Here is a 22,137-nt window from a genome sequence, read left to right on the forward strand (position 1 = left end):
AGGAAGTGATGGCTGATTATACTAATTTTACCCTTGTGGTAATTGTCACTAATCTTCAGCATATTGTATGTGTCTTGCTCTTATGAATCCCATATCCCCTTCTGCCATAAATATTTCATAAAATATTCAAAGCCAGTCCACAGCCAAGTAATAACAAATGTCAAATGACACATTAGGAAGATTCATAGTTATTTTAAGTATGAATTTTATATGAAAGCCTAACTCATTTATTGTGGTCAGTGTTAAGGATTGATTTTAGCAAAGAAACGCTCGGCAATTAGTATCAGCACCTTTACTGCCAGCTTGTTATTAAAGTAGAATTAACAGAGATTAGTCAGAGTGCTTGGTAGAGGGCTGTGCACACAGGGGTCTGCTCAGCTGTGGAGGGGAGCTTCATTTCCAAAGGATTCATTCAATACCCCTCTAGTAAACAGGAAGATGTCTGATGATTTTTGCATCCTTTAAGTTTTCAGTGTCTCCTTGTTCCTGACGTTAGAACAATTTTCGTTGGTGTTCCCTTTGCTGCTATTAGCTTAAAGCCTTTCTTTCTCGCTCTCCCTGTAAAAAAATCAGGTTTTGCTGTGTAAAGCACAACTTCAGACTTCCTCTCCTTTATCTATAAGGCAAACACGAAGCACTAGGAAGAATGAGGCTCCTATTTCCCCACCTGTGAAAGTTTAGTGAACTTGACTGCTGGTGGCTGGCCTGAAAAAGTGAGGGTGTCTGGGTGCGGGTGCAGGGAAATGATGGGATGAGGCCCATGTGCACGGCATGAATGTGAGCGTCTTGCCTGAGGAGCTTATAAAGGCTTCTCCTGGGGTGGGTGGGTTGCTGAAGGTGTGGGCCTTGCTCATGAGGGGTGTGGGGGTGTCAGGAGTTGGCTGTGTGTTGCACATACTGAGGTTAGCTTCTCTGGGGAGTGTTAATCACAGGTAAGATGAACGAGAGAGGGAAAAGCGATAGCCAGAATGGTGGTGGATGCATGTTTTTGTCCATATTCTCCTGCTTTGTATTACGGCACCTTCTCTGACGCAGGCAGTGGTAAATGTAATGAGCCCAAAGCAAAGGGCAACTCATTTCTAGGCTTTACAGTAGGGTAGCCTTGCCGGGGAGGTGGCTTTTCTCTTAGTGTGTCCTTGAATAATCAATGCAAGAACCTGCCCCAGCTCAGGTATGATGCTTCATAGGAGGTTCCTATAGCTGATGTCACTTTCTTTTGAGATGTATATCTACTATATCTTTCACTTTGCAAGTATGCATGTTTTTTTCTGTGGGGGAGAGGAACTCTGATTTATGAATAATACAAATGCTGGTTAAAGTTATGTTTGTGATTATAAGTTAGAAAGAACAGAGCTAATGAGGTTACAGTAAGGGCAAACAAGCACTGCTTTCTGCTCTGGGTAGGACGGCTTGTTCCCATAGTGACCTCTTCTTTGCTGCTTCGGTTCCTAATTCTCTCTCTGTTCAATATCGTACTTGCTTGCCTTACGATTAAACAAAACCAAACACCCTGGGAACATTATGATTTTTCTGACTTATTTTACCTTAGCTACATATTTATAGACTTCTGAACACTTTTTTGTCTATTCTTCATGTACCCTGAGCAGCATCATATCCCTGTAGCTCTGCCTGTCACTTTACTCTTCCTTCTACCTTGGAAGTACGCAGGGTGACTCTCTAAATGTGTGCAAAAACTTGTGCTTAATTGCTTCGACTTCATTATGCATTGTATCCTAGATTTCTCGTATAATTAATAATGCATCAAATGGCTTGCTAGAATAATAGACAACATTCTACTCTGAGTTATCTATTATTATTATTATAAAAATGATATTATGCTATCATTTAGAAAAGAACGCTGTCCCTGGATTCACTTGGGCTGGGATTCCCCCCCTAAGTTCAGGAGAGCTGCTGCCGCCTCCTGCCTTGGGGCAGGAGGAGGTGAGTGGGGACCAGGAGAGACATGGGAGCACTGCCTCAAGCCACTGTCACGTGTGGGGTGGATCCAGGCCAAGCAGCAAGGGCAGCCACCCCCATTCGGAGCCTGCAGAGCTATTCTAATGAACCCCTCTTGCCCATGCGAGCAAATTAATTAATTTCTGAGCTCTGTGAGGCTCTCCAAGCCTGTGGCATCCTTTGTTTACGCCAGCCTGGGGGATCTCCCTAATGCTTCACTGTCCTCAGAGAGGATCCATTATTAATGTGAGGTGCTCTGGAGACTGGATAACCGAGAGGGTATTAAGAATGCAATGCAAATTATCTGGAAACTAGTAAAACAGAGTGGGGAAGTGGGGCTGGCTGAAACTCTGAGATGGTGATAACTGCACATAGCCCTGGTGCAACTTGGCCAGTGCTTTCTGCTTTAGGAGCCTGCCTCAAGGATCTTCGGATGAGGAGTTTTATAGGCAACTGACAGAAGTTGCAAAATCGTCGGCGCTTGTCCTCGTGGGGGACTTCAACTTCCCGGACATATCCTGGAAACACAACACGGCACAGAGAAAGCAGTCTAGGAGGTTTCTGGAGAGCGTGGGAGATAGCTTCCTGACGCAGCTGGTCAGTGAACCTACCAGGGGTGGTGCCCCGCTAGACCTTCTCTTCACAAACAGAGAAGGACTGGTGGGAGATGTGGTGGTCGGAAGCTGTCTGGGGCAGAGTGACCACGAAATGGTAGAGTTCTCTATTCTTGGCGAGGCCAGGAAGGGGACCAGTAAAACTGCTGTCTTGGACTTCCGGAGGGCTGACTTTGAGCTGCTCAGGACGCTGGTTGGCCGAGTCCCTTGGGAGGCGGTTCTGAAGGGCAGAGGAGTCCAGGAAGGCTGGGCGCTCCTCAAGAAGGAAATCGTGATGGCACAGGAGCGGTCCGTCCCCACGTGCCCAAAGATGAGCCGGCGTGGAAGAAGACCGGCCTGGCTCAACAGAGAGTTGCGGCTGGAGCTTAGCAGAAAAAAGAGGGTTTATAATCTTTGGAAAAAAGGGCGGGCCACTGAGGAGGACTACAAGGATGTAGCGAGGCTGTGCAGGGAGAAAATTAGAAAGGCCAAAGCTCATCTGGAGCTCAATCTGGCTACTGCCGTTAAAGACAACAAAAAATCCTTTTACAAATACATCAACGCGAAACGGAGGACTAGGGAGAATCTCCATCCTTTACTGGATGCGAGGGGAAACCTAGTTACTAAGGATGAGGAAAAGGCTGAGGTGCTTAATGCCGCCTTTGCCTCAGTCTTTAGCGGCAATACCGGTTGTTCTCCGGACACCCAGTGCCCTGAGCTGGTGGAAGGGGATGGGGAGCTGGATGTGGCCTTCGCTATCCATGAGGAAATGGTTGGCGACCTGCTACGGAGCTTGGATGTGCGCAAGTCGATGGGGCCGGATGGGATCCACCCAAGGGTACTGAGAGAACTGGCGGAGGAGCTGGCTGAGCCGCTTTCCATCATTTATCGGCAGTCCTGGCTATCGGGGGAGGTCCCGGTTGACTGGCAGCTAGCCAATGTGACGCCTATCTATAAGAAAGGCCGGAGGGCAGACCCGGGGAACTATAGGCCTGTCAGTTTGACCTCAGTGCCGGGGAAGCTCATGGAGCAGATTATCTTGAGGGTCATCACGCGGCACTTGCAGGGCAAGCAGGCGATCAGGCCCAGTCAGCATGGGTTTATGAAAGGCAGGTCCTGCTTGACGAACCTGATCTCCTTCTATGACCAAGTGACGCGCTTGGTGGATGAGGGAAAGGCTGTGGACGTGGTCTACCTTGACCTCAGTAAGGCTTTTGACACCGTTCCCCACAACATTCTCCTCAAGAAACTGGCTGCTCGGGGCTTGGACTGGCGTACGCTTCGCTGGGTTAGAAACTGGCTGGATGGCCGGGCCCAGAGAGTTGTGGTGAATGGAGTCAAATCTGGTTGGAGGCCGGTCACTAGTGGAGTCCCCCAGGGCTCGGTACTGGGGCCGGTCCTCTTTAATATCTTTATTGATGATCTGGATGAGGGCGTCCAGTGCACCCTCAGTAAGTTTGCAGATGACACCAAGCTAAGTGCGTGTGTCGATCTGCTCGAGGGCAGGAAGGCTCTGCAGGAGGATCTGGATAGGCTGGAGCGATGGGCTGAGGTCAACTGCATGAAGTTCAACAAGGCCAAGTGCCGGGTCCTGCACCTGGGCTGCAACAACCCCAAGCAGAGCTACAGGCTGGGAGATGAGTGGCTGGAAAGCTGCCTGGCCGAGAAGGACCTGGGAGTATTGGTGGATAGTCGGCTGAATATGAGCCAGCAGTGTGCTCAGGTGGCCAAGAAGGCCAACGGCATCCTGGCCTGTATAAGAAGCAGTGTGGCCAGCAGGTCGAGGGAAGTGATTGTGCCCCTGTACTCGGCTCTGGTGAGGCCGCACCTCGAGTACTGTGTTCAGTTTTGGGCCCCTCGCTACAGGAAGGACATGGAGGTGCTCGAGCGAGTCCAGAGAAGGGCGACCAAGCTGGTGAGGGGTCTGGAGAACAAGTCTTACGAGGAGCGGCTGAGGGAGCTGGGCTTGTTCAGCCTGGAGAAGAGGAGGCTCAGGGGCGACCTCATCGCTCTCTACAGTTACCTGAAAGGAGGCTGTAGAGAGGTGGGGGTTGGTCTATTCTCCCACGTGCCTAGTGACAGGACGAGGGGGAATGGGCGAAAGTTGCGACAGGGGAGTTTTAGGTTGGATGTTAGGAAGTACTTCTTTACCGAAAGGGTTATTAAGCATTGGAACGGGCTGCCCAGGGAGGTGGTGGAGTCACCATCCCTGGAGGTCTTTAAAAGACGTTTAGATGTAGAGCTTAGGGATATGGTTTAGTGGAGTACTTAGTGTTAGGTCGGAGGTTGGACTCGATGATCTTGAGGTCTCTTCCAACCTAGAGAAATCTGTGAATCTGTGAATCTTTGTGGAGTAATGTTTAAGCCAAATATGACAACGGCTTGGGGACCCCTGCTAACCCTGAACAGATGTACATTTGTACAAATATATTCCTATTAGCAAATATAACAAAATATTTTGGCCTGTAATTTTGTGTAATTGTTGCTCCAAATGCTTACTGCTCAGTGAGTAGCAAAGGGTTGTGGCCACAACAAATGGTCATTCATTTAGATACCAGAATTTGTGCTCACATGAGGTATACCGCTGAGGCTCCTTTACTGATCAGCCTGTCCAGCTTGTGAGGGCAGTATCTGTAGTGAAGTGTGAGAAACCAGGGTTTCCTGCTTCTCCCTTAAAGGTCCTGTTTGCAGTCCCTGGTAGCTCTGACAGGTGTAAATCATCCTGTCTGGCATTCTCTTGGCTGGGTATTTACTGAATCACATGCTCCTCTTTTAGGAGTATTTAATAAAAATATTTCAGCCATTTCTGGGAATGAATTCAGGAGAAACTACAACTTGGCCTGTGTTGGTACATCCTTAAATGATGGTTTCCTGCTTGCTTTGGAAGGGAGATGGGAGCCTGGCAGCAAAATGTCACCTCTCAGGTGAGCTTTTGTGCCCTTGAGAACAGGTCTGGGTTGGGGTGCTGAAGAACCTGTCCCCATCATACCTGATAGTTTGGTGGGTAATTTTTGCTGATGCCACAGTCCTTCATGATCTGACTAGGGAAATTGCTGTTCTAGAACAGTAAAAGACAAACTAAGCATGCTTAAACCCTAATATATTGCTAAGTGTCCTGAGAGGGGTGAGCTGAGGTTGCAGAACTGATTTCTGACACTCCTCAGTACATCAGGTGTCTGCTTTACCACTTTTAATGCTGTTAGCCTTTCTGTTAAGACAATCGAGATGACTGCTGTAGATTTACTTGAGTGATAGAGCCAGTTTATTTATGAAGCTTTATGAGGAATGGCTAGGAAAGCACAGCCAGAAACCCCACACCATCCCTCTGTGCTCTGCTAACAGGGGCTGGAGGAGGAGAGACTGGGAGCTCTGTGGGACATGAGCATCATCTGGTAAAGCAACTCAGCTTTGCATCCAGAAGCAGTAGGAGAATGACCTCACTGAGGACACCATGGTAGGGATTGTGGGTGCAGTTCTGCTATTAGCCAAGAAGATAAAGTTCTTCTCTGAAAATTTCTTGGGTAAAGAGATTGTGCTTTATTTCTGTGATAAAGCAATATTTTGTTAGTTTTAACTACAACATCCAACACGTTTCTGGAAGTAATAAAGTTCAGCTTGGCTGATAGAGCACATCTTAGGCTAGAAATACCTTAGTGATGCTTCAGAGGGACGAAGTGCTCTGGTCTGGGATTTTTCACTATTCTATCATCTCTCCCTGCAAAACATTAAATTCTTCCTTTTACTGAAATAATCTCCATTTTCTGGCTATTTCTGGTATCTGCCTCTCAGCTCCCATTCTCTGCCCTTGACAGGGTGATTTTTTCTGATTTTCCTGCTGCCTTTGATTCACCTATTGTTCCAGCCTCCTGCGGGGCAAGAGGCATTCAACAGATGGTATTCTGGAAGGCACAAATTTCAAGCAGTTTTTCTTGAGTTATGTGCCCAGGGTTGCATAGAGCAAGAAAGCATGGCATGAAGATATCGCTCTTGCTGTCCTTTCCTCATGTGGGCAGGTTTTTACGCCGTGACATCTCCAGATTAGCAGGATCCGAATCATGTTCATTTTACATGAAAGGCAAATGAAGGGATGGGTCAAGACAGCTTCATTCATGGGTCCAAGGACTTCATTCTCATGGCCTGAGTTCAGCTGGGGTTTAAAATGTTCCCAAACTTTTTTTGCTTGTTCTCTTTTGGGCTGATAACAATTAGCCATTTCAATCTACTTCTTAATTTAAACACTAGACTAATTTCCATTTTGAAGCACTATTTGAAATCAACTTTATAATTAATTCTTTGGCTATTTCTTGGGGGAAAAAATGATATTTAATGGTATATGGGGAAAAAAGATATGGTATAGCAGAATTCTAGGGATTAATGTTATCAGTGGCTAATGCCAGGCGTACAGATGATATTACAACCTCCTTGCTTTCTTCAGATGTGTGCTATTGATTGTTTCATTGATGACTGGTTCCTCGCTGAGTTTCATTATGCTGCACAGCAGAGGGTTGTTTGTGTTTTGTTGGGTACATTTGACCTGTGATTGCCCTATGATAAGTAGTGGAGAAAGTGATTTTTTTTAAAAAAAAAAAAAAAGGAAGCACAGATGTTCTTATAAATGAAAATAAGTAGAGAAACTTGAGCAGAACTTAATCATTTATCCCCCTAAGCTGAAACTTCCTTTTGAACAGATTTGATAATTCTTAAAGAAAGGCATACATGGGCAGTCTCCTTCCCTTCAATAAATTAAAATCACTCTGTGTGGCAGTATTTTGGGCGATGTTATCTGACTTGTACCCAGGTGATGTTGCGATACCAGCAGCGCAGCGTTCAGAGGAGTTCCTTACTGCACCCCAGCGCGGCAGCCTGCAGTGACATTATTTATAGGCCACTGAGCAGGAAAATGGTCAATGTAAGTACGTGGTGCTTCCTGAAAAGACAGTACCTACTCCTACCATGAGCACTTTTAATCATTTATCTCCCTCATTCAAACTTCCTATCGCTTATGAGTGTCCCAGTTTTGCTATAACCTCAATGGTTCTTGAGTAAATGTTGAAATAAGGGCAGCTTTGATGTTGGAAAGCTGTAGCAGAAGGCGGGCAACACTGCTGACTTTGGGATATATTTGAGGTGCCTCCCATGCGGCCGGGGCTGCAGCATTGCGCAGCTCTCCCTGGGGTGACTGCTGTGCAGGGAGAGGGGAGGCTGGCAGCGCTGCTCTGTGGGGAGCACGGGAGCAGCAATAGTTTAATTATCCCTCTGAGTCACAATTTAGAGAAATAGCTGCTGATATTAACAGGGATGGCAGTGCACAGAGGAGAACTGTTGCAGACTTGTTCCCTCCCGCCTCATCCGCTTCTTGTTTGGATTTGTACAGGAGCACCAGAATAGCGGTGCCTCCTGCAGGCGTTGTTTTGCCTTTTGTTTGTTTTTGTATTTGTGGTTTTCCCTGTGATTACACTGGTATTTTCTTTTCAATGAGTTCTCGTGTAGTAAAGATACGGAACGACTGGCAGGCTGTAATGAAAGCCCATCGCATCCCTTAAGCGGAGGGGAGCTCTGCAGTGGCGAAGCTGGGCACCAGCCCGTGGTATGGTGGGGATCCTGAGCAGCAGCACGGGCAGCAGGACTGTGCCATCCTCTTGTCTAAGGTGGCTATGACTTTCAAACCCTCTGCCAGGGAATAATGCACTTCTCCTGCTGGAAGAGGGCAGAGCACAGCGTGCAGGCTGGACCAGTTTGGGGGGAAACCTTCACATCTGTTTCCTCTTGGAGCTTAGTGGGTATGTTGCCTCCAGCTCATGTTGAACAGGTTCTGCATTTGCATTTTATTGCCCCATTCATAACCTTCATTCCACTTTAACATAGCTGTTAAGTGAATCCCCCAACTTACCAGCTACAATACATAAGATAATTCTTTCTGCTTTTTACTTTTGATGTAATAATGATTGCACTTAAAAATTGTTGCTTAAGAAACAGAGACGACTTCCTTGGAAGCAAGCTGAGGTATGGCCACTGTCCAGATGGAGCTAAGAAGGCCTGTTAACCAGTAATAGTGAAACAGTTGGTGGTTCCCAAAGAATTATTTCTCCACTTGTTAGTGGAATGCTAATTCCTCTAATGCCATGTGTAATAAAGCTCATGCTGAACTACAAATTATCTGAGATGAATATTTTTTTTCCTGCTTTCGGATTGCTCGTGCCAAGTTACCAATTATCAGAGATAAATCTCTCTTCCTTCTCTTGTATACTGAAGCACAGCATCTTCTCTGAAACGAAAACATCATTTTACCATTTCTCCTGGAGTACCTGGTCTCTTCCTGGGGAAATAATGATTTTGTTGATTCCATCTTGTTTCAGAGGACAGCTGAGATTTGGGTCTTCGAAGCAGGGTGGTGAGGAGTTGGCAGAGGCTGCTGCAGGCTGAGCCCCTTGCACCTGCGCTGTTGCATCTGTCCCTGGTTCCCATCTGGAACCAGACAGCCTGAGAGCTGGAAGAACTTGCTGCTGCAACAGCCCCATGTGCCCAACTTGCCAGTCTGTTATTAAAATGACTCACCAATTTAGCTGTTTTTCAAGTTCTCTCTTACTTTCCTAGGTCCTTGGGTTTCAATCCATAATGTGAAGCACCCTAATTGGTTTGAGTTTTGTTGTATTATTTCTTTGGTTACTTTGTTCCCACAACTAGGCAATTAATGTCTCCTTGGAGATGGCTGTGGTTGTTTTATGTGACCCACTGTGGGTTGTCTTTGTAATTTGTCTTACCTTCAGCAGAAAAAAATACCTAATCACTAAGAGTATAGGCCATATATAAATCATTAAATTAAATCAATGAGAACATCTAATAAAATCAAAGAACTCATTAGAGTATTGAAGATGAAGTGAGGCTCCACGCAGTCTTGCAGGGAGATGAACGGGAGATGGGCTCCAGACAGAAACTTTAGTCTCTATCAGTCCTTTGAAGAGATGGCACTTAGAGTACCTGGGATTTGCTTCTGACAAGTCTCTCATGTTAAATATTTTCTTCTGTTTTCAACACAGCTGTGCACGTTGTGTCAACTCCTTTAGGTGTGGCAAAGCTTCAGCCCAGCAGAAAGCTCCAGGAGAGCAGTCTCTTGAGCTGAGAGATGCAGAACTTGACATTATGAAGTAGCTTAATGAGCTCCTCTGCTGTCCAGGTCTTTTGCAATATTGAGGTTCTGCTCTGTGTATTTATGTATTTCCCTGGTTTCCAGCCATGTAAGTAATAAATACATTAAATGAGACTGTGGTCAGGCTTAAAAAAAAGGCAAGTTTAATCCCAAGTGTCCTCAAGTTGAATTTACTTAGTCTACCTACTGGCATGCAACGCAGTGATGTTGATTTTTTGTAAGCCTGACAGTGGTAATTTTCAGGCATCTAGTTTCTTCTGAAGTCACCTGTAAGCCTCTGAACATAATCCCTAAATCCTCACCCAAATACCAACAAAAAAGGATCACCTTACTGAATCTCTAAGGGGGGAAAGAGGGTGGTGGAGGGAACTACTTGCTTGTCTTGCTGTGAGGGGTTGCATTTTTGTTCATTCTTTCATGTGGCATACATATTCCTAAATTCAGGTCTTAATTTTGGAGCTTACTCATCCATATTTATTCTTGAATTCAAAAAGGCTACCAGTGTAAGTGCATAATCTTACTTTAAGCTTTCTGTATTTTGTTGTTATGATTTGGGTGCACTTAATCTACTTTTTTTTCCCCATAGCAGGCATGAATAGAAGTAATATCACTGATACCACATTGGTATGAGACTAGGGAAGGGGGAGCAACAAAATCACATTGTTCTTTTAAGGGATAATGCACTGTACCTTTCCTTACTCTACATTTTTGATTACTGTATTCACAGTCATCTCGTGTTCCTGTGCAGCTTGAGCTGGATATCAGCCAAGCTCAAACTGAACCACTTTGGGCTTTGGGAAAATGTAAAGTGAGCACATGCATTCATTAAGGAAGAACAGCCTTTCCTCGGGAAGAAAGGGACCTGGAGCACATGGTGTTAAATATCTGACCTGAATAGATGTAAATGTCAAGTCTACCTCATGCTCTCCTCAAGTCAGAAGTTTAATGCAAGGTGATGCCATTTATAGATTTTTTTAAAAATTGTATCACTACTGTATATAGCTGTCATTATGCACATCGGTCATATATTCTTGACTTCACACCATGCAAAAAGCAGCCTTTTTAGGGAGGAATACGGGGGTACTTTGAGAGGGAGCAGCAGGAGTGGGGCTGCTCCATGAAGGATGGCAGTCCAGAAGCCAAGGGTGGCCATGCACAGGTAGGGGCAGTGACCTTATCCATGAGGGCACAACCCCACAGCACCATTCAGAACAGGGCTGAGGACAGTGGCATGTCCTGTTAACAGCCCGGTGATCATCAGAGAAATAAGGTGATGGGCTGGGTCTCAGGTCAAGCCAGGAAGTCCAGTTATCCAGCCAGGATCAGAGCTGAGCAGACACCGGTTTGCCTGCAGCACGGCTCGGGTGAGGACTGTTGTAGAGGCCCCATCCAAGGCTGCTCAGGGTGTTTAGGGACTGCTGGTACTCTCAGGGCCATGAGTATATGTGGCAATAACAGAGGCCAGGAAGACTATTTCCTGATCAGGTAGTGGGGTCGTCAGCTGGCATCAGTTTTGCTTTGGTAGCATCATACAGCTAATGTGCGGGACTGAACTATTGATGCTCACAAAAAATACTTGTGGCAACAGATTTGTAAGTACATTTAATAAATGAAGGGAGAAATAATTAAAATGAGCGTATGATACAGTAGCCCAATCTGAGAGAGCTTAAATACTGTTCAGGGTAAGCTCTGGTTTTTGTCTTCTGCAGTACCAATCAAAATCCCAGCAGCATGTGTCCTGATTTACATCTAAGCTGTGGATTATCAATTCAGTGTGCATCTGTCTCTTACAGCAAATGCCTCTTTCTGTTCTATTTTTGTCCCCCAAATAGAAAGACTGTATTCCCTAAATATCAGCCCTTCTGTAGGGGTTTCCCAGCTCTCCCCAGTAACCTGGTGTGAAGGTAAGCATGGGTCACTTAGACAAGGAGGTACTGATGGGGGTATAAGGAAATGGCATCCATTGAACAGCCTTAGTTCTTGGCCAAGTATGTAGAGCCTAGAGACAGTATTGGTGCCCAAATCACTCTTACAATTTGGGGTAAATTCTAAACAATTATAGGTCTGAATTTCCCAGCATACATACTGCCATTCTGTACATCTATCATGCTTGGGCTCAAGGTGTCTCCTTTCCAGTGCTGTAGCTACACTCACCAAACAGTGCTTTAGAAACGACATCGCTTAACCTTCTGTCAGTTTGTCTTTGCTGGAGAGCTGTAAATCCTAGGCTCTCCTTGGGGGTTTCTCAATACTTTTCACATTCTCTTGCTTGAAGCCAAATGGTGCTCTGTTCTACCAGCAAAACATTGCTGAAGTCAATAGTGCTATGCTTGCCTTTTTTTTTTTAATGCATATCTGAAATTCCCTGCAGGCAAAAGAGAAGAGGAGATGCTGTGGTTCACAGCTGAGTACAGGCTGCTGCTTTGGAGCTGCAATGGCTCATCTCCAAAGCACAATTGAAGGACAGGAAGGGATAGGCAGATCATACACTTGCTTAAGCATCTCTCGCATCATTTCTATCTCTGTCTTCAAATGTTGTTTTCCTTTTTGACCTCAGATGAACATTTCTATGTGAAAGAGGTAAAGGCAAAAACACTTTTCACCCTGTCCACTTATCTTGAATATAGCTTATGAATATCCCACAGCTTTCACTATAAATTACTGAATCAAGGCCACCTGAAGTAGATTATTTAAACATGAATGATGCAGCTAGTTCAGACCATTTACAACACCTTCAATGAAACTAGCCTCCTTCAGATGCTGTAGATGCTGTTAGAGAGAAGCAATGCAGTACTGAGAAATGTGGTCAATATTTCTATGACTTGTAGAAACTACTGGAGGTTTTTGAAGTACAACTTCAAATAATCTGCAGAGTAGAATCTTTATACTACATACAAAGACTCCCTAAATCTCTCTATACAAACTCTTATTTAAACAGAATATTAAATAATCATCCAGCACTTGTACCATTTTTTAGCAAAAATTCAGAAAATCTTTGTGGAGATACTGCTTGTTGTTTAGCTGTTTCCAGACTATTTCATGACAGAGCCTGTTGGGTAGACTGTCCTAATTGCTGTGTGACAACCCAAAATGCTGGGTGGTATGAGCAACTGTAGTCACTGATGCTAAGAAGCCTTAATCTCTAGTATTCCTTCATGATCTTCCAATAAACATAGTTTCTTCTAGTCTACAGCTATCTGCCTACCTTTAAAATAGTCTCTACAGTGACAGCAGTGTTTGGAAAAGTTTAAATGACTGATGAAGTAAAGATTTTTAGCTGTTTCATAAATACTTTCTGGATTTTTTTTTAGTTCTTGACTACCTGAGATGAAAGCATTTCCAATATCCAAGTATTTTTTTTTTTGTGATACAGGATGGGTTTTAAAACTATACCTGTGATGCTGAAAACGCAAACTTAGTTCAAGCAGCAAAGAAGGACGTTTGTGTACTATCTACAGGAAAATAATTCTTCTCTAATGTCAAGTATTTGTGAAAGATGGGCAAAGACCCCTCACAGGTGTCACCAGGGAAAATGAGCCTGTAGTTACTAATGAGCTGGAAGGTATGCTCTGAAAGCAAATCCAGCTCAGCCCCTGAGCAGGCATATGGCTAGCAGTGGGAAAGACTTTGAAAAACCAACAAACAAAAAGCAAAAGCTGTGTTCCTCATGGTCCCACCAGACTACAATGATTCTTCCATCCTGTCACCTGAAAAGCCTACACACTTTGTCATCCCACGTAGCGCTGCTCTGAAGTGAGTAAACAAAGTAATTTCTTACTTTTTCTCTGTTTTATACCAGATCAGTTTTGTTTATGCATTCTTGTTGTCTGCATCAAATGAGAAAATCTAAATATCATTTAGAAGTGTCAATTGTTCTGTCACCTTGCTTTTTTCCCACGGGTCTCTCTAAGGTGTTATTTGTCCTTTGGAAAAGATAAGGTTCCATCCTTTCAGTGTTATTTCATGTGAGGGAAGTTTGGTGTTAACTAAATAGACATCATAATGCATCTTGAAAATAAAAGTAACAGGTGAAATGTAAATTGTGCAATTAGTTAGCAGCCAGAGATGCAGCAGAGAAGCAACTGCCTTTATTTTGATTGCTCTAATTGCATGCAAGTTTAATCATATCTTTGATGCCCCTGAACAATAGCAATGAATAACTGTGGTCCTTTTTTCAAGTGGACTCTCTAGTTGACAAAGTTTTAGTATTATAGTCTTCACACTGAAGGGAAATCAATATCTGAAGAGGAAGTGCTGAGTATATTCTGTTAAGGCTGTCCCTCGCTTTGATCAAAAGTCCCCAAGTATTAGGAAAGCCTACTATTAAAAATCAAGTTTATTCGCTATAATTAAGGCTTTCACTTGCCTTATCTTGATAGGTAAAATAGATTTTTTTCTTCCAACATATGACTCTGAACTTCCTGTAATTATTTAACAGTGGGAATTGGTCTCCAGCAATAGATCAGGAAATATCCTGGGACACCTAGTTAGTCCTTAAGCAATGCATAGTTTGCAAGGAGGAAATAACATGCTGATTTGCAGTTATAATTGAGGAAAATTGCTCAAGAGGATTCTGACAGTACAGAAAATAGGCCAATTAGTTAACCAGCTCTGATCCTCCTATGATTCATGATTGCTTCCATTTAATTTTGCTGTCACTTATGAAGCAAGGTTAAGAATAGATTAGCTTCTTCTAGCCATCTCTTAGCTTACCCCTGCCTGGATTTTGGTGGTGGGGTAGGATAGGATTGTGTTTTTTGTGATTGTATAACTTGAGTCAAAAATCAAAATTTCTCAACATTGTGCTTAACACTTACTCATCATAGTAGTATAGATGATGATTAAAATTTTCACATACAAATGTTTATTTTCCAAAGATAAAATGTAACCCACCAGTATGTTAATCACACTTTCATGCTGTTAACCTTACAGCGCCCTACCATAATCAATATTAAACAAGAAGGACTTAAAAATAAAACCACCATGCAGTCGCTCAGACCCAGGGAGTATCCTGCAGCTCACCCTTGGAATGGGCCCAGTGGTGATGTGGATTTGGAGGCTTTAAAATGTCAGTGAAGCCACCCACCAGGCAGCGCAAAGATGCCGCTCCCTTTTTAACTTAGGTCTGTGCCCCTCCGTTGGGTCTGTCCCATTGTTCTTTTAGTGCAGGGAGTTAATTTGGACACGGGCATAACCTTGGTGCTGCTCATTGCCTTGCCTGCTTGGTTGATTGTCAGCTTCCTCAGCTGCGCCAGGGGGCTGGTTTTATCCTACGGGAGAGGAATTTTAAGAGACAGACCAAACACTTGCAAGTTTCTAAATACCCGGTAGGAGTGGAGGGCTCACACCTGCCCAGTGCTGGTGTCTGCTGGCCTCAGTGGTGGTGCTGGCCTGAGCCTGAGCTGGGCCTGGGCCCTGCCTGAGGCCTACAGGTGCCTCGCTAGCCAGTCCCTGCCCTGCAGCTAGCTGGGGCCTGCTTTACATGTCAGCTCTTCCAAAACTGCGAATTAGTCATTGCTTGATAGATGTTCTGTCGTTCTTAAGCAGACAACAGCTGGAACTGTTGCCATTCCATTTATTTCATGATTTTTATTTCATGATTTTCTTACCACAAATTGGATACCTCCGAAGGAGAATAATGAATCACCCTATTACTACTTACATTAGGTAGAACGGCACTGTCACAATAATGTTATTTTTACAGGAAACAGATGTATCAGAACAACCAAACCAGCCCACTCTTTTTACGTCAAAAATCCATGTTATGAGGTAAATACACAAATGTCTGGGCAGCGTGCTCCTTCCTGTGAACTCTGGACAAGCAGGCGAACAGAAGGGATGATTAGAAGTTATATTCAGTAAGAAGGGTTGTGATGCATGTCTAACATTCAAAGAAAGCTCCTTTCATGCAGATGCAAAAGCAGAGCAGCTACCTTGTGAAGCTCCATGTCTGTGTTTTTTCTTTCCCTGGATACAGAACCCAACCTTCCCCTTCTAGCAGGGGGTCAGACTCAGGTTGTTTGCTGCTGTGCAGGATAGACAGGACACAAATACAGTGGCAGAAAACTATATTTTATACCCCTGACAGATGAAATGCATCTCCTGCTTTGTGTGGCAACACAAATGGCTTGCACGCACAGGCAGTTTTTCCCAAATTTCAAGAACACGTCAAGAGTTCTACTGAGGTATTTTAAAGAAAGGAGTACATGCATAATTTTTGGCATGGGAAAACTCTATTTCTTAAGTGTGCACATTTTAGCTACTAACGTCAGAGAGCTGTAGCCATTATCTCACACAAAAGTTTTTAATTCAGACTGAGCTAGGCTTCCCACATTCGCATCTCAAATGCCATTTTTCCAGGAACTCGTGGGAGCGGTGTCCCCCCTTCATGGGAAGCACAGGCTGGGAGTGGGCAAGTGCAATTGAATGCAATGTGTGCTTGTAATAAGCAGGAATCAAAGTAAAAAATACTAGTAGGAGCTTTATTTAGTTGAAAATGTGTTTTGCATTGATAGCGCAAGTTTTTTGTAACAAGTACTGTTGTTGCTTACAGCCTATGTGATTTTCATTGACTTATTCTATATACTCTATATAATAAAAGTTAAGGAGTAGAACAAAAACAACTTGCAGTTTGAAGCAAGTTAATAGTATTTCATTAACAAACTGTAAATAGTAACAGCATAAGCTAGATGTGAAACTGCTTTCACAGACCATAAATGCTTAATGTTTATTACCAATAAAAGTCAAAGGAGCATTTAGCAAAGCAGTTTACCAAACAAACATTAAATACTTTAATGCATTAGATTCAGTGGACAGAATCAGATTATTTAATTAACAATGAGTAATCTGTTAGGGCTTTGTTCACCACAAATGATCTGCAGCTTCACATGTTAAGAGCTCACAAAAGGTGTGTAGAGGTGGAAGTACAACGTGGAGGTGCCAAATGTAGAAAGCCCCAGTAGGCTACACATTTGTTCTTTCCAGACTGATATTGCATGGCCTTTGCATGTGCCTGTCTAGACTTGAAATCTCTTTCTGGTTAGTGCAAAGATTCTGGATAAATCACTGTAGAAGCCTTTTAGACACTATCTCCGTCCTCTCAGTCATGATCTTCCACTGCATGATATTTAGACCACCTTGAAACAAAAAAACAAACAAACAAAAAAACCCACACAAAACAAAGAGAACATGCAACAAATTGACTAATAAGAATAATTTCACATTTAAGTTGTGAACCTCAGTGACAGAATCTTCCTGGTTAGAAAAAGTGACATAAAATCAAAATCAGCGCTTGAGATGAAACCAGGATGCCCTCAGAAGCCGAGCTGACAGTCTCTTTGGCCTTGGTGACCTTGTTTGAATTGCAGCAAATGTAGGAAGCTATAGAAGATAACTATCTTTGTACACTGATACAATGGGAAAAAAAAGCAGCTAAGACTTCTGTGTATACCAGTAAGGGAAGCTAAGGATGAATGCATGGCCTAATGAAGGCGATGAACACTTAATTTCACGGAGAAAATCTTCACTACATGTCTCCCGTGAAGAAGTGAGTCCTGCTTCAAAAGACTTTTCTCCACCTTGATTCAGTGGTCAGGAAGATGGGGATTTAATTAAAACCACACACCAGAAACACTTCTCAGGAGAATCTGCTTGCAGGATCTCAAACACCTTCCTTTGAATGTGAGGAATTCTTCCCTGGTAATGCCTTATTCTCTTCATGATGGTAACTGTACATCTGCCAAAATTGGGCTCAAAATGTACTGACAGCTGACCTTGGATCACATGAATCCCACTAGATCTGTGAGGAAGTCTCCAGTTTGACAACCCAAATGGCATCTGCTCAGTTTCTTGAGAAGGTAGTCTAATTCAAATAAGTGTCTTAACATTTTTCAGTATGAACTTTGTAACTTCAGTGTTTGGAGCCTTATTTCAGTCTTCCATTTGATAGCAGTTTATGATTATAATAATCATGTGGCTAATGTTCTGTAATTCAATTACTGCACTGTTGTGAACATTAACAATTATGTAGCAGAACTGAAACACAGTGGGACAAACTGGCAGTATTCATATTTCAGTTAGTTACAGCCTATTGCATAATTACTGCAGATAAGTTACTGTTTAATCCATAGCAACATAAGGAATGAATTACAACAATAATTATGTGGTTAATACTGCCTCTTAAAATGAATAAAACATACAAAATCAAATTTATAGCAAGGTTACAGAGGACCTACTCTAAGAACTGTGTGCTGATTCTTCAAAAGAGTATCGACTCTTGGAAACTCAAGATTTATTGCTATCTATTTTGGATCTGTTTTTACTCCAAATTGTTTTCAAAGCCTCTTTTGAAATATTAGAATGTTCCAGCTTTATCATAATATGTATTTTCAATTTAAAATAATGTTTGGAAATTGCTACCATATTTTATGTAAACACTGAAGTGATTCACTTAATGGAATCCTGCTTAGGACCTTGTGTACTGCTTTGGTCACTGGTGATCATCACTTTTTGGCTTGCAATGAAAACAGCACTGATTTGAGGTAGGTTGGCCACTGTTTCACTCATACACTATGATAACACTGGCGTTTATCAACAAGTTACCACCTTCAGAAATCCCCACTTTTTTCATCCTTCAAGTATTTGTATCTCACCCAATGTCAGAGCAAATTGCATGATTGATGTTCTAGTCTGCTTATCAAGGAACTCATGCATTCCCTTTTTAAAATCAATATTTAAGAATAAAATAGCCCTGCAATAATTTATTTTATTGGTATAAGTAAAAATGGTGTCTAATGTTTTACCTGGAGAAATCTCTCGAAGATTAAATAAATGGCAAAACTGATGTAATTGAAGACAGGTTTGGCTGGTTCAGCATTCCTTGTGTTGGCTGCTTTTGTGCAAGAAACAGGGCAAAAGTAGAACTAACTCCAGGTGAGTAGCATGCAAAAAGAATTGTAAAATGTTCCAAAAGCAGTGATTTTACTGTAGAGACCATGAAATGTAGCTGTTTAATTTGGTTTTCTAACCTACAGTGATTTATGTCATGGAAGTGTATCTTGTTGGGAAGAGCTAAAAGTATGCTTAACAAAAACTGGCTTTAATGCTAAAGAAAGAAGATGAAATAGTTATTACAGTTCAAATTGCACTGTGCCTAAGACTTGTGAGTAAGACTTGAACTTATATTTGGACCCATGCTCCATCAGCCCTAGGATACTGAAAGGTCAAAGTACATTAAAACTATTACAGATCTCTTGTCTGGTCAGAAGTGTCAGCCATGTCAGTTAAATTTGTTCCAGGTATTTGTATTTCTGTTGGGCTTTACTATCTGAAAAAAAATAGATTCCCTGTAAGTTTATGTAAACTTATGGTGGCAGGTGTGAAGCTAAGTACTCCAACAGACCTACACCTAGTGCCTTGCTTGTATTTGTTCTGCTCTTGGATTTGTGCAGAGCAGCACTGTGAGGCTTCTGTGTCTGATAATGGCTTAAGTACTTCCATTGACATAAATTTCTTCCTGAGAAAGGTTCAGTACTTGTGCTGCATTTTTCTGATTTTCTGGATGTAATAAAAAATTGAAACCATCTAATGATAATATGTTGCTATAACCTCACTTTAAGGAAGGTATAATTTTGTTAGGACTCATTATTATTGTCTTTACTTTTTAATTCCTGCCTGAATGATGTGAATTGAAAGCACTCTTTTAATTTTCTCCCAGTCATAAGACAGATCCTGTGATTAAACAGTATTTAAGTGCAAATGTAACTGCTGAAGACACAAGATCATTTTCAGACCCAGTGTGAAAGCATTGGCATGTTCAAGTAGCAATACTCTCCCTGTGCAAAAATCTCTTCAGGTTCTCTTATTTTCTTTACTGTGGTGTCCTCAGCTTTTTTCCATTCTCACTTCTGGCTTTGGTAATTCTGTCCCAAAATACCAAGTGGAAAATACAAACTTCTCTTCAAACATGCTTCCAAGTCAAAACTCAGTGCTGAGTATAGGAAGAACCAGAACTGCTCCTCATATCAGGCTCTGAATTCTGGTTTTGGTTGGTAGGTTGTCTTACCCGTTAAATTTTTTTATCATATAAACCAGTTTTCATTATTTTCAGACTGTAGAAACTGTTAGCTGTCAAGATACAGCCAAAACAAGTCTGATTATTCTAATGCCTCTCAGTATGTATGTACACGTGTGTTTGTATAACCAAAAATAAATCAGTTATATACATGAGAAGCCAAGTCCATGTTTTTCTGTAGGAAAAATGTTCAAGGGGAGCTGCCTGATATCATCAAAAATTTTATCTTACGTATCTTGCACCTATGTACTCGTTATACCTGCCTCCTCCCTGGGTCTGAAAAGGTAGTTTTACTATTGACTGAGTTGTTCTGTAGGATCCTCTGGTAGTGTCAGTAATTGCTTCAAATCGATTTAAGTTCTGACCTGCAGTTCTGTTCTGCCATGCAATAATTAATGGCTGCAGTGAGTCACCAGAAAGATTCCTACATGCAGAAGACATCCAGAAAGATTCCTACATGCAGAAGACAACTTACAGAGAAAATTTGTCCTAGAGCAAGCAGTCAAGCTGCATGATACCAGTTTACCCTGTATCTGGCCGCAGTCAATATTGAAATGTTCAGGTATCCACATTTCTTGTTGACTTCTTCAGGCCTATGTACATCCAGGCACATTGTCTTCAGAGTTTACGTACTGGGTTTTTGGAGAAACCTAAAAGCGATAATGTTCTTCAGGTCTGTCTTCTCTGAACTTGAGTGTATAGGTTCATGGTAAAGCTGTTTACCCTATATACACATGTATCGCTAAGCATTTTAACTGCTTATCAGTGCATACATACAGAGTACATTACTAACTCATCACAATTGTAAAGTAAATTTACCTTACTTGTTAGAAGAGATTTGGGAAGCATGTTTGTCATTGATAAATTATTAGTATGTAACAAGCACCTAAGTTACAAATGGTAAGGAATTTTGTATAAGCTGAGTTTTCTTTCTGCAAAAGAAATAAACTTTATAAGTTTTGGTACCTCTAACAAGACACTGGCAGTTCATAGACTGAGTCAATTTGTGACAATATTAACAAGAAAACCTTTATGGAACAAAGCCTTTGAGAAAGTCTATGGTGAGAATCTGGTCAACTTTTTATAAGCTTCTTTGGAGAGAACGTTTTAATACTGTACATGCATCTGACTGTCCAGAGACTTCATCACTGCCTCATCAGGTGAGAAGTTTGGCAATGCAGGTTCAACTCCTTCCAGGATGAGAATCCTCCTCCTCCTTTACATTTTTGCAGAATGTTTTCTTTTTTTTCAGAGAAATTGTTTACTGTGTACAGTTCCCCTTAAGATCATTACGATGGTGACAGCATGATCACCTCCCATGCTGAACACCTGGCAGTGGGTGTTAGATGTTCATCACATGTGTATCTGATACAACACTAATTTTCATGCTGATAAGAATGCTCCATAACGAAGTGTCTCACTGTGCCTATATTTTTACAGATACCACAGCTGAATAAAGCTAACCTTTGAGTAATATTTTTGAGGCCGTTATGTTTTTCATGATGTCTATTCAATATTATTAACTGTGAACTGAAAATATTTCATTGTAAGCTTCGTTAATAAGGTCTCAGTTAATATTTGGCTGCTTTCTTCAGAGTTGTCTCTATTTGGGAGCCATTTTCATTGAAAAATTGAAAGTAGCCTTTACTCATGAGTGCTCAAATAAGCTTTGTGTTCAATTTGCATGCCAAGTCGCAGATCAGCACATAAAATTCTTTGTTAGAAAACACTAGATATGCACCAAGTAGATATGCAAAATTTTAGAACGAGCATTTAGACTCTTTGAAATCTTAGCCTTGTTGTTATAAGTTGCAAAGCGTAGTTAAATACTTATGTCAGTCACCAAACTAAAATCATCAAAGTTTGACATGCAATCAGGATTATATTGTTAAAAGCTTATCTTGTGTGCTAGGAAGAATCATTTTACTATTCCCTTTGTCAGGACCTGTGTGATTAAAAGTTGGATGCACACATATTGTTCTGCTGGCAATGTGTGCAGTGCCTTCTGAGCAACAGATTAAAGAATCCCTGTATTTTAAATACATTTCCTTTCTTGACAATATGAATCACATAATCCCCTTCTTATCCATTTTAATAAGCTGTGCTTTATGCTGATCTAGTGACTGAACATTTGATAAGGATTATAAAAATGTATTACGTTTATGTTAAATCACTAACATTGCTCTTTGAATCAGACTTCAATAAAGTATATGGAGATAGATGTATTTCCTTTCCTTGGCCATTTTTGAAAGCACTGATCACTCATCTAAGGTTATTGTACCATGGCTTCCAATTATAATATAACTTGTTATGATCGTGCCTATTATGACTGCTTCCCTGGCAAAGGGCTCCAAATGTTTGGCTTCCTG

At 42.1% G+C, this 22,137-nt stretch overlaps 1 long non-coding RNA gene across 1 annotated transcript; it reads left to right on the top strand.

Annotated features, from left to right (window-relative positions):
- Positions 1 to 553: 553 nt before the first annotated feature.
- On the top strand, positions 554 to 14,243 carry LOC308176899. Its single transcript, XR_013938719.1, has 3 exons — positions 554 to 932; positions 10,424 to 10,648; positions 13,070 to 14,243. It is a non-coding gene; the product is annotated as an uncharacterized lncRNA (long non-coding RNA).
- Positions 14,244 to 22,137: the final 7,894 nt, after the last annotated feature.

Source organism: Anser brachyrhynchus, assembly GCF_964034855.1.
Source record: "Anser brachyrhynchus genome assembly, chromosome: 13".
NCBI lineage: Eukaryota > Metazoa > Chordata > Aves > Anseriformes > Anatidae > Anser > Anser brachyrhynchus.